This window comes from Solanum stenotomum, chromosome 11, assembly GCF_019186545.1.
Source record: "Solanum stenotomum isolate F172 chromosome 11, ASM1918654v1, whole genome shotgun sequence".
Lineage (NCBI taxonomy): Eukaryota > Viridiplantae > Streptophyta > Magnoliopsida > Solanales > Solanaceae > Solanum > Solanum stenotomum.
This window is the reverse complement of record NC_064292.1, coordinates 36,597,694-36,610,616: the sequence shown is the minus strand read 5'-3', so window position 1 is coordinate 36,610,616 and position 12,923 is coordinate 36,597,694. Positions and strand designations below refer to the sequence as shown.

The following is a 12,923-nucleotide window of genomic DNA, read 5'->3' as shown; positions in this document are numbered from 1 at the left end:
TTGGATTGTTTTATTTATGTCTGCTACACAGTCTAAATCTAAAAATTCATGTTGTCCAGTTATTGGTTTAGGCGTCCATTTTTTATTTAATCTTTTATCCCATGTAGTTTTTTCTTTATTATATTGTTCATAATTTTTATTATAATATTTTGGATTAAAATTTTTTGGGTTTTTTACTCCTGATGTGCTAGGTTTTTCTTCCATGTCTACGTCTTCTGTATTTACTTCTAAATTCTTTGTATTATCTATATTTGCTAAAAGTTCCGTATATGTTTCACTTGTTTCCGAATGTTGTTCTAGATCATCATTGTTTATTTCATCAACTCTTATTTCGGGTAGATTATCTTGGTTATTTTCTTCTAATTCATTTATTAATTATCCTAATATTTCTTATCATTTATTTTGGGACTCCTCAATTATTAATTTTCCTAGTACTTTTTACCAGATATTTTCCTCTTCCTCTTCCTCTTACCACCATTTGAAATATATTGATGGAATAAGATTTTCTAAGAAGTTGATATGATCCTCTACTAGAACTATGATTTGGTTACTTAAAATTTTTCATCAGTAACACCATACATTAATTAATTTTCCATATTTGAAGGATTTTATATTTACACCATTGTCTATTTAACAGATTCATTTTCTTCATTCTTATCTCAGGCAAATTTCAAGAACATAAACATTAGTATAGTGGGAAAATGGATGTTTTTGCAATGAAAAAATCATGTTCTTCTAAGGCTTCTAGCATATCACCAGTCTCAGAAGAATCTCATGAAGTCATCACAAAAACAAAGAAGATGAAAGAAAAATCTATGGAAAACTCTCAATTGAAGACACATGAACTATCATTTGGTAGAGCACTTTTTGATCTCAAAGTCCATAATGATTACACCAACGAGAAGAATATAAATAGTTCAAATCCTGAAAGAAAAAATTGTGGAAGGCTATCAATGGAAGACACATGAATTATCAACAGCTGCTGAAGAACATCTTAGTCTCAAAGTCAATAATTGTTGCGACAACAACAAGAACATTAATTGTTCAAATCTTGGACTAAATCTTTTTAATTCAACCCCAACTCATGCTAGTGATTCTTCCAATGAGGCAACACCTATGCAGAGGAATTCCTCAAAGACTAAGAATTTCTCTTACAACTTCTGCAAAAGAGAATTTCCCACTAAGCAAGCCCAAAGGGGACACCAAAACGCTCACAAACAAGAGAGGGCATTGTCTAAATGTCAAAAGACACTTGTTGATGTTGTTCAACCTTTTGACCCTCCCAATTATCATCCTTACTATATCCCTTACTCAAATTTGAACTCACACATGCCATTTCACAGTTCTTTTACCAATCAATCACCACTTGGTGTTAATGGAGATTCTTATGTCATTCACAAGCCAACTTTTTATCAAACATCGCCATGTTTTTCCAAATACAGTTATTGATTTAACCCAGTGAAGTGGTCATCAAGCTCATCATTTTTTAGTACAAAAAATCTCCTAGGAAATAATAACAATGATATGATTGGAACAAGGGTTGATGCGTTGGAGAATTCCCTTAATTTTGAAAGAAAAAAAATAGTGCAAAAGGTTTAAACTTAAAGGATTAACTAGTCAACATTGATGATAATCTTGGTGGAAAAAGTTATAAGCCTAAATTGTAATTTCCAATCGTTTTGAAAAAAAAATGTTTATATTCAAATCCATGACACGACTATTAAAAACAAGCATAGTTAATGAAAAAAGGGAAGGCAAGATTTCAGACGATTTAAGCGAGATATGGCAATTCAGACTGAGATGTTATCGTTATTGTGTTTGTATTGATCCATGATGTGTAAAACCTTATTTCAAAATATAGAGTTAGTCCCTACTTGAAGGTTCTTAAAGTTGACATTTATTACCTTCAAGAGTATTGTGGCAGCAAAGACTTTGACAATTTCTTTCTTGGCCAAAGCTAGGAGACGTAAGAAGTGTTAGAATATGCATAGAGGAAGCATTATTCAGAATCACAAACTTACATAATAGCATAATAATGTTAACTAAATAAGTTGTGAAACTTTAACTTTTTGTAGCTTTCACAGAACTCGTTCAGGGATTGGGACTCCAGGATTGCAGCCTTCTACTAATTCCTAACTAACTCTTTCAATCAATTCTTGTGTGGGCAAGGAAATTTTCAGAAAAAAAGATGATCTTTCCTTGAGAACCACCACCCTTATTTATAATTTTCAGCAGAAGGGAAAGGTTTGAAAAATGAAATGTTTCTTGTCATAATTAATAGTCAATAATAGTCATTAAATATCTTTAAGTATATTTAGATACTGTCAAGTGTATCCAACAACCATGATCAATAGTCATCAACAACCATTAAATACAATTAAGTGTATTTCAACACCGTTAATGTATCCAACAACCATAATCAATAGTTAGCAACAACCACTAAATACCGTTAAGTGTATTTTGAAACCGTTAAGGTATCCAACAGCCATGATCAATAGTTATCAACAACCACTAAATACGATTAAGTGTATTTAGACAGACACTAAATACCAAGGATATTTAAACACCATCAATATCCATTAACAACCAATAACAACAATATTTGTTTCTTTCATTCTTTAAGGAAACAAAGATATGAAGTATTTTTCTCTTTCTTTTTTTAAGAAAATAAGAAGTTTTTTCTCTTTTACACTAATAAAAGTAAAAAACAATTTATTCCTAAACTGAAAAAATATACTAGTAGTCCTTTTCTTTTCCGAACTCGATCAATTAATCTGGCATAGTATGGCCTGCAAATTTATTAGCAGAGGCTTCTAATTATAATATTTAATTCGTAAAAGCATGAATTAACCATATCATAATAAATCAAATATTGTACCACTAAAAATCTGTAAGTGCACTCCGCTATTTAATTTCAATTTTTTCCGTTATAACTTATTTAACTCCCGGTGTTAGAATTACCGACACCAATCAATTAAATCAAACTTCTGAAAAATTTAATCCATTGATTAATTTAATTCTTTATCTTTATGCTTAAATTAATTCACGTGACGGATTTACATATATAATCCACCTGCAGGGTTTTCACGTGACTACTTATAATCAACCATAAAGGGGTGTCTTCTTTCTCATATCCGAGATATGCTTCCATCGACTAATTATGATTTCACGAATGTAATTTGTTATTATCTAATTCATTAGGAATATTTTGACTCAACATAGAGTCTCACCTTTTAATAGATTAAAATAATAAAGCATACTACACAGATCATAATAACTACATCAAGATTAAGAGTATAAGCTCATGTAATGGACTAGCAATATTATTTATTGAAATTCAAAACCTAAATACATATCTCAATTTGGTCGGTTCAATACATTCAAAATGTACTAAAACAAGAAGTTCGAATTTTACCATTCCCGTAATTAAGATTGAATTATATTTAATCTTGGGTTATAATCATCAAGATGTTTGTCCAACTTCATCTTTGATTGTGAACATTTAATTTATAACTTATAAGAATCGACAATTTTAATCTTTCGCGTATGAGTTAAACAACTTCATACCCAAAAATCGCCTACTATATAAGTAAAGGACACACATATAAACAAAGTGATCTATTCAAACAAAGACTTTATTGTAATAATTAACATAAAACGTAAAGTCTTTATAAAGAATCAAAATCAATACTATAACTAAGCCATATGGTTAATAGTATATCCCAACAATCACCCACTTAGACTTATAACCATGCATGTAAAATTTTAACACCCATTTCATCCATATGCTTATCAAAAGACTTCTAAGATAAGTGATCTTAGGCATATTTATATACCTAGGAACCTAATAATACCCACATTTAAGCCAAGTTTGAAATTAATTTATGTTATTTTATAGTCGTGTCGAGTCTTTTTATTGTATATATACTAACCAACATGATTAGTGGTGTATGTAAGTTTGAAAGAAGAAACAAGCACTGAAATGGGCATTGGAAATCACGAGAGGACCCAAGTGAAAAGAAGAATGAAAAATTGAAGCGCAAGTTGAATATGTATCCTCTCCGCGTCGCAGAGATGAATTGAATTCTTGGTCGCGAATTAAAAAATGGGACAGAATGGTCCGTGTCCTCTCCGCGTCACGAAGAGGAAATTTTAAATTTGTGCATGATTCAGCATTCGAGGCAGAGTGGTCCGTGTAGCATTCGCATCGCGGAGAAGAGTAAAATTCTCAAACCTAAGTTTAAGAACCATCTCTGCGTCGTGCCATCAGTTGCCAGTTTTGGCCGTTTTGACTTAATTATAAATAGACTCAGATTTTATTTTATTTATTATTATTTTTGCTTGGTTTTGAAGAACGATGATTTGGAGAGCTATTTCATAAGTTTTTAGGGTTCTTTCCTAATCTCTTCTATTTTCAATCTCTTGAAGATATTTAAACTTTGTTTGATTGAAAATACGATTATGAGTAGCTAATTTCCCTAGTTCTAGGGCTGCGGCTACATGATGATTGTAATTTATTGAGTTTTTATTGGTTGACATTGACCATCATATGAATCTTTCTTATGTTCTTGTTTTTCGTATTTCATGCCTGATCATCATTGAAATAAGCATATTGTCTGAATTAAACTCAAGAGAGGAATAATAGGATAGAACGTGGGGCAATCGGAGCATGATTTTCTCTTCATAATTAGAGTTAATTTGTATCTAGGATAGGGATCGACCTAGAAACCATGCTTGGTCATGATATAGGAAGAAATCGTAATGCTCGATACTTGGTCCAACCTATCCCCGCTCAACGATGTAGTTAGGTTGTCATTTATCGTAGGCGATTAGAGGTCGGAAGACCAAAATCATATATCTAACCCTATGATCGTTGATTCGATAGTTGATAAATATCCAATTAATAAGATAAATTACATGAATCCTGATAAGAGCTGCAGCCCTGGACCTTACCCAATCATTGTTTGAAACCTTAGAAATTGAATCGTGTTTGTTTAGTGCTTATTTAACTATTAGATTATAAAATCAATCAATCTTGTAATCTTGATAACATTTGTGTTTAATTTAAAGTTTTGGAAATATTAAGTGATTCTAATTGTTAGTCCCTGTGGGTACGATACCCGACTCTTTATAAGAGCCACTTTAATACTTGAACGACCACGTAGATGTAACACCCCATAATTTTTTTCGAATTGAGACTCAAACCATTCTTTGTTGTGAGTAGGATTTTACCAAGGAGATTAAAATTTCTTACGTGTTAAGTTCACTAGATATAGTACCTTGAGTTCCAAGAAGAACCAAAGAGAAAAGCATTCAAGTCATTCCTAGTTCTTTTAAGGTTTAGGTCAACTTAAAACAACCATAACTTTCAGTACATGATGAGTTAGGTGGACTACAAGGTACCCAATGAAAGGTATTTGAATTATCTTTCCAACGCCGCCGAGTTTTCTAAGTTTCGAGTTTGTATGAGTGAGATATGACTTTTTGAAGTTAGGCTGTCCAGTTAAGGAAAGTTACCCGAAAATAGTAAGGGGTATTTTAGTCTTTTCCTTACACAATCAGATTTAATTCATTTTTAGTAATGTTTTAGGGGTCTAATCCTATTTGGTTCAGTTTTATAATCCTAATATACGCCTAGGGTTTTACTTGAGATTTCAAGAAGAGAAAAGAAGAGAAAAGAGGAGAAAAAAAAGGAGAGGATCAAAACGTTCGTCGAGAATCTTGCGTGTTGTTGCGGATTTTCCCCATGGGTTTAATCCCTAAGAGGTATCTAAGTTTCCATAGTGTTGCGTTAATTCAGCCACACGCCAATCATGTTATTTTCAGCAAAATTTCATTCTTGAAGTTGAAAGATTAGAGTTCTTGATAGGTGTTCTTGAAGTTCATTCTAAATCTTGTTGTGTTGGGGTTTTGATGATTTCTTGAGATGAAATTTAGTAATTTGAGTGTTGTTTTGAGTATATTAGAGTGTAATTATGTTAGGTAATCGAATCCACGTGATTGGGGAAGAAACCGTTCGATTCTAGGCGAGTTAGGGTGAGAAAACAAGCAAAGAAAGTCGTCGAAGTTTTCTGGGTTGGGGCCTGGCGTGTCACACCAGCCAGAGCGCCCCCAACCAGTTCTCTGAACTATAGGGGCTGGTGTCCCGCACCACTCAGAGCACCAGGGTCTCCTGCCCCCACCCGTTCTTCATCGTTTCGTCCGTTTGAGTTCTTTCAAAGGGTACCATTACTCCCCTTTGATTCTAAACACTCTAAACTACTTCTAAACACCTAGAAATCATTCATAACATGATCATAACCTTGAATTCATAATTCAAATTTAAGGTAGAGTTAAGAGTTAAGTTTTGAGAATTCTTTCGAACATTCTACGAAAGTCCTTTTGAGTTCTTTTGAGAAGTCTTCTATAACTTCTAGTAACTTATTTCAAGACTTGAGCAAGTGAGTATGAGGATGAGGAGAATGTATTCATGAGTCTATTTTGTCATCATGAGATCCTTCATATCATGAACCATAACTCTTGAATTCATAATTCACTTTCAAGAGAAATTTAAGAGTAGAATTCAAGAAAGCCTTTGAGTTCAATTGTGAATCCTTTGAGATCCATCATCGATTTGAGTTAAGTTTTGAGGAAGTAAGTAAGAGAAAGAGAAGATTCGTATACAGTAGACCTTCGAGTCGAGTCATTCATGCCCATAAATTCTGCATGGACTCTATAAATTGAGTATCATTGAGAGGAGTAGTATCTTCAAGTTCTAAATCTTGAGTATTAAGTTCCTAATCCCCTTTGAGATTATATTTCTAATCATGAGACTATTACATGTTACCCATGAAGTCCTTGAATTGAATTATTCATGCCCATAATTCTACATGAACCCTAGAAGTCGAGCAGTCTAGAGATGAGAAGTACCTTTGAGTCCTTAAGTCGAGTAGTTCATGCTCATAATTCCGCATGAACCCTCTGAGTTGAGCATTATTGAAATGAGTAGTATTATTGAAGTTCTTGAGTTCCAAGTATTGAGTTCTATCTATGGTTATTGAAAACCTTGCATTGAGTTGTTCACGTCATAATTCGGCATGAACCATATTTTAAGAAGTCTTTTACAAATGTTTTAACTTTGTTTTAAGACTTAACTTTGAAGTCGAGTAAAGAGAGAGAGTAAAGTTCATTTTCTTTAAAATGATATATGGAAACTAAGTATTCCCAAGAGTAAATGTTTTCACATTTAAGATGAGAGGAAACTCAGATTTCCGAAAGAGTTTCGAGTAAGAAAGGGAACATCGATTCCAAGAGAGCTTTTAAGCTAAGTTTTGAGTAATTATCTCAAACCAAAGAAAAACGTTATGTTTTTAAACATATGAGCTGAGTATTTTGGGAGTAGTTTTGAGCACCGATATGGGGAAGAGTTCAGATAACTCATAGCCCCCATAAACCATGTGGCCAACGTGGGTAGAAAGGGTTATACTTTTTAGATGATTCCTTAATGTTTTTTAGCATAGACTAATGGATCCCCTTAGTTAAGGCGTTCTATATGACAGCAAAATATAGGTCAGTTCTGGCAGCATGGGCAAGGCGATGTATCATCACTTAGGCTTATAGTGGTGGTTGTCGGTTAGAGAAACTCCCACAGAGTTATATTGTATTTTTATATACATACTGAGTATTATTGTATTTTTCAATACATTGAGTTGTTATCTACAGTTTTACAACTTTCCATATATATTGCATCTTTCAGTAGTGTTTTATCCTTAAGTATCTTGAGTTGAGTATCTTGATTGAGTATCTTGAGTTGATCTGTGCTTCATTGTTTCGAGTACCTTATTGTTGAGTTTCACTAAGTTGAGAACTTTATCACTGAGTTAAGTATCTTATCGTTGAGTACTTCTGAGTGAGTAAGTTTGAGTATCCTTGAGTATATATCTGAGTTTAATATCTTATCATTGAGTTGAACTATGTTTCGTTGAGTTGAGTGACTTGAGAAGAGGAAAGTATGTTCCCATTTTATCAGTTCAAGCTTATGTTTATGCTTTCAAATTCCTCTTACATGCTCGTACATTCCACGTGCTGAGCCATTTGGCCCGCATCCTTTCATGATATAGATTCAGGTATTCACAATTATCAACAGGAGCTTCGTTGATACCACATAGAGTTCAAGTTATCTATGGTGAGCCTCCTTGCTTCCAGAGGATTTCATTTACTTTTCAGTTTTGTCAGGATGTTATGGGTATTGTCCCGACTTCCATATTTGTCAGTTAGAGGCTTCATAGATAGACAGTAGAGTTTCAAAAGTTTGTTCATTTATTTTGTTAAATGTTTTAAAGACTTGAGTTGCCTATTGTTGGCTAGTTGAATATTTTATTTTTATTTAGATTTATTCATTTGAGTTAAAGATTTGTAAGTTTCATGATTTTTATTCAGTTTTTAAGCCTTTTCATGCTTAAGTTAGTCTTCCGCTTGTAGTCAGCCAGGATGAGGGTTCGGTTGGGGACCAGCAATGGTTCTTGAGTGTCAGCCACATCCAGGGTGTAGACTCGGGTTGTGACAGTACACTTGCATGTGCGATTTGGGCGGAACAAGTTTTTGGCGCCATTGCTGGGGACTTTAGAATTAGGAAGTATTTGATTTTTCTGATTTTTGAAGTTAAAAAACAAGTGTTGATTTTAGCGATTCATTTTGCAGGTTGTGTTGAATTTCCAAACTAGAAGATGATCAGGACTTGGTAGAGCCTTTAGCTGAACCAGAAAGACTTGTTCATTACTGGAAAAGGCAAAGATGACTCACTTACCCAATACCTCTTGTTGCTAGTGAACCAACATCTTCGGTAACAAGAGTTGAGCAAGAAGAACCTGCATTAATGGCTGATATGAAAGTAAGAGACGTGGCAATCCCACGTACCACCAATGTGATTTCATTCATTCAGAAACTTAAAGCTAGTGGAAGATTTGAACTGAAGTAGAGTATGGTGTAACTATTGCACACGAATGAACAATTCATTGGTTTATCGCACGAGGATCCGACAGTCCATATCCAGAATTTCCTCGAGATCAGTGATACTTACACTCCAGCTAGAGTGAATGTGGATTACGTGAGGCTTTCTTTATTTCCCTTTTCTCTATTGGGGGAAGAAAAAAGATGGTTGAATTTGAGCCTGCTAACTTCATTACCTCCTAGGACGATCTAGTACAAAAGTTCCTTATTAGATTTTTTCCATTTGGGAAAATAGCTAAGTTACGAAACGACATACTGAGTTTCCGTCAAAAAGTAGGAGAGAACTTGTACCAAGCTTGGGACAAGTTTAAATCGATGTTGATGAGCTGTCCACATCATCATCATCAGGCTAACGAGGTGTTGGTCCATACCTTCATTGAAGGATTGGAGCCTAACTCCAAGATTTTACTTGATTCAGTTGTAGGTGTACATGCTTTGGAGAAGACTTATGCTGAATTATTTTACTTTGCTGAATAGGATTTCATAGGATAACCTCGAGTGGAACGGAGGAGGAGCTAAACCCATGATACAGAAAACTCCAGAAATATTGGAGGTAGATGCAGTGACTGCCTTAACTGCACAAATTGTTGCAATGCAGAACATGATGAATACTCACTTCAACAACTTATCATTGAGACAATAACCACCTCAGGTGAATGTTGTCCAACAACCACCAACTTGGTGTGAAATTTGCGGAGGAGGTGATTATAGTGCAGAGGTATATGGTGTAAACCTGAATTCTGTGAATTTTGTAGGAAATGCACAATGAAAAGGTGGCTAGCAGAACTATGGAAACTCCTACAATCCTAGTTGGCGGAATCATCCAAATTTTTCCTCAGGAGGTAATCAAAATCAGGCACAAGGCCAAAATCAGTATAGACCCCAGGGGAATGCACATAGGTATCAACCACAGGCCCAATGGGAGCAGCCAAATAACATGAGCATGGAGGAGATGTTGAAGAAGATCATGGCTGATCAAGCCTAGTTAGCTGTTGATGTGAGAAATAATCAGCTAACTACACAGAACCTGAAGAAACAATTCGGGCAGTTTGCTAGTACCCAGAACTCACGACCCCAATGAGGTTTTCCAGGAAACACTGATCCTAATCCCAAGAAGGTAAATACGGTAGGTACACGCAATGGTTTGTAGTTGGAGGAGTTGGCCCCAAAGAAAAGAAATATTGAATCTGCTAGCAAGGAGAGTGAACCTAAGGAGAGTGAGGTTGTTGCATAAGAAGAAAGAGTGTAACCAATAGTGAAACCACCTCCTCCATTCCATCAAAAGTTTAAAAAATAAAAGGAGGATGAATGTTTTGGTAAGTTTCTCTCTTTTAAAGAAAGTTCATATTAATTTGTATTTGGTAGATGTTTTGCAGGGTATACCCAGGTATGGAGCTTCTATTAGAGCCCATGTGTTATGCTAGTGATACGACAGTTGGTTCAGAGCTTGGCAGCGAAAAGATAAGATGTTTCATTCCATCTACTCTGCTAGCAAGACACTTGATGCATCACAATCTAATTATACTGTCACTGAGAAAGAGATGCTAGCATTAGTGTTTGCATTTGACGAATTCAGGTCAACTTGGTAGGCACCAGGGTTGTTGTTTACACTTACCACGCTACAATCAAGTACTTGTTCAACAAGAAAGATGTAAAGCTGAGGCTAATTAAGTGGATATTTCTCTTGCAAGAGTTTGATCTGGAGATTAAACATAGGAATGGGACTAAAAACCATATAGTTGATCATCTGTCTAGATGTAGGACTCATCTCATGTGAGGAATGAAGGACAAATTCGTGAAAAGTTCCCCGTTAAGCAATTACTAGCCTTGGATCTTGCTCAGGTACCCTGGTATGCTGACATTGTGAACTTTCTGGTAAGAGGTTTATTTCCACCTAGGGACTCAACACATCAAAAGTAAAGGCTTAAGTATGAGACATATTTTTATATATGGGATGAGCCCTTCTTATTTAAGCAGGGACCTGATCAGATGGTGTGAAGGTGTGTAAATGGACAGGAGGCAGTACAAGTGTTGGAGAATTGTCACTCTTTGCCATATGGTGGACACCACGGAGGCGAATGTACTGCACATAATGTATTGCATTCTGGTTTCTTTTTGCCTACTTTATTTAAAGATGTTGCAATGTTTATGAAGGGTTGTGATCAGTGTCAAATGATGGGCACTATTTCTAGAAGGCATGAGATGCCATTGAGCAACATCCTTGAAGTTGAGATCTTTGATGTCTGGGGGATATACTTCGTGGGACCATTCCCATATTTCCATGGAAATTAGTATATCCTAGTGGCAGTGGACTATGTGTCCAAGTAGGTGGAAGCAGTTGCTCTACCTACCAATGATGCATATGTGGTAGTGAAGTTCATCAGGAAGGACATCTTCACCAAGTTCGGAACTCCAAGGGCCATGATAAGTGATGGAGGTATGCACTTTATTAACAGTTCAGTGTGAAATCTGTTGGCAAAATATGGAGTGAGACACAAGATAGCTACAACTTATCATCCCCAGACTAGTGGGCAGGTGGAAGTGTCTAATCGGGAAGTGAAGCAAATCCTGCAAAAGAGTGTGAATGCACAAAGTAAAGACTAGGCTAACAAGTTAGATGATGCTTTGTGGGCATACATGACTGCATACAAAACATCGATAGGGATTTCTCCTTATCGAATGGTGTTTGAAAAAGCATGTCACCTTCCAACGGAATTGGAGCATAATTGGGCTATCAAGAAGTTGAATCTGGATTCGGAGTTGGCAGGAAAGAAAAGGATAACGCAGTTGCATGAGTTAGAGACTCCATGCATATGAATGTGAAAAAGAATGTGATTGAGAATGTAGAACAGGAAACTCCTCAAGCGTCTTTTAAGATATCCAAATGGTTTTTTTCCTTTCAAGTATCTTGCATTCACGTTCAAACACCTTTAAAGGTATCTAGACGTATATTGCTTTCACGTTCAATTTCAACGGAATTTCAAAATTCAGTTGAAGTACAGTATACTGTTGCAGAATCACGAGTAAAGATGATTAGCATTAATGAAGCAAAACAAGTACAAAATATGATATAAATAGTTGGAGTCACACTGCAATATTCTTCATCATCCCATTTTTTAAAACAGAAGCTTTGATGCACTAGACATGATGAATCGTTCTTTTATATACTACTAGTAATTTTTACCCTCTAAATTCGATTAAAGCAATTTTAATTACCAAACAAACATTAAGTAGTTAGTATTTTGTCGATATCAATTCCTATTGTCAATCTAGGGCGAAGATTGAACATTTGAAGTTTATGGATTTTTATAGTGTTTTATAGTTAATCCATTAAAATAATAACTATATTCACAACAAATATATATAGTTGTTTAGTAGATTACTTAGTATTGAGTTTAGTGAATCTATAATCAGGACTCTAGATCATCACTTGATAAGTGGTGTTGTCAACTGAATGATAGGTTGGATAGAATATGAATGGGATGAAAACGTATTTGGTAAAAATGAATAAATATTTTACTCACTCATATTTGATACGAATAAAAATAAGGTCAAGTGAGGATTAATATGAATACATAAATCGTACGAATAAAAATAAGGCCAAGTGAGGGATAATATGAATACATAGAATGATTTAATGTATTCAGTGAGAAAGTGCACTTGTTAAAATCAGGTCATGGACCTCACTAATTCAAGTAAATTAAGCAATTTAATGAGCATTTTCGAAGTGATAAAGTTCTCTCTATTTATTTATTTATTTATGATTTTATATGAAAAGAATACAACCACTTATTTTTAAATAAATATTTAGAGCCGAAGTTGCCTCTTTTTGGAAACTCTCACTGGGCCGTCTTTGCATCATGTATTTATATAAACTAATAAAACTTATAAAATTAAATGAGTATATAATTTTATAAAATTAAATAAATATGGAC

The 12,923-nt window shown here is 34.6% G+C and overlaps 1 protein-coding gene and 1 pseudogene across 1 annotated transcript in view; one reads left to right on the top strand and one right to left on the bottom strand.

The window, feature by feature from the left end:
- LOC125844869 (immune-associated nucleotide-binding protein 9-like) overlaps positions 1 to 12,923 on the bottom strand; it is a 947,253-nt gene that overhangs the window by 221,283 nt on the left and 713,047 nt on the right. The gene's annotated exons all lie outside the window — the stretch shown is intronic.
- Positions 702 to 1,667, top strand: LOC125845882 (zinc finger protein 1-like; annotated as a pseudogene).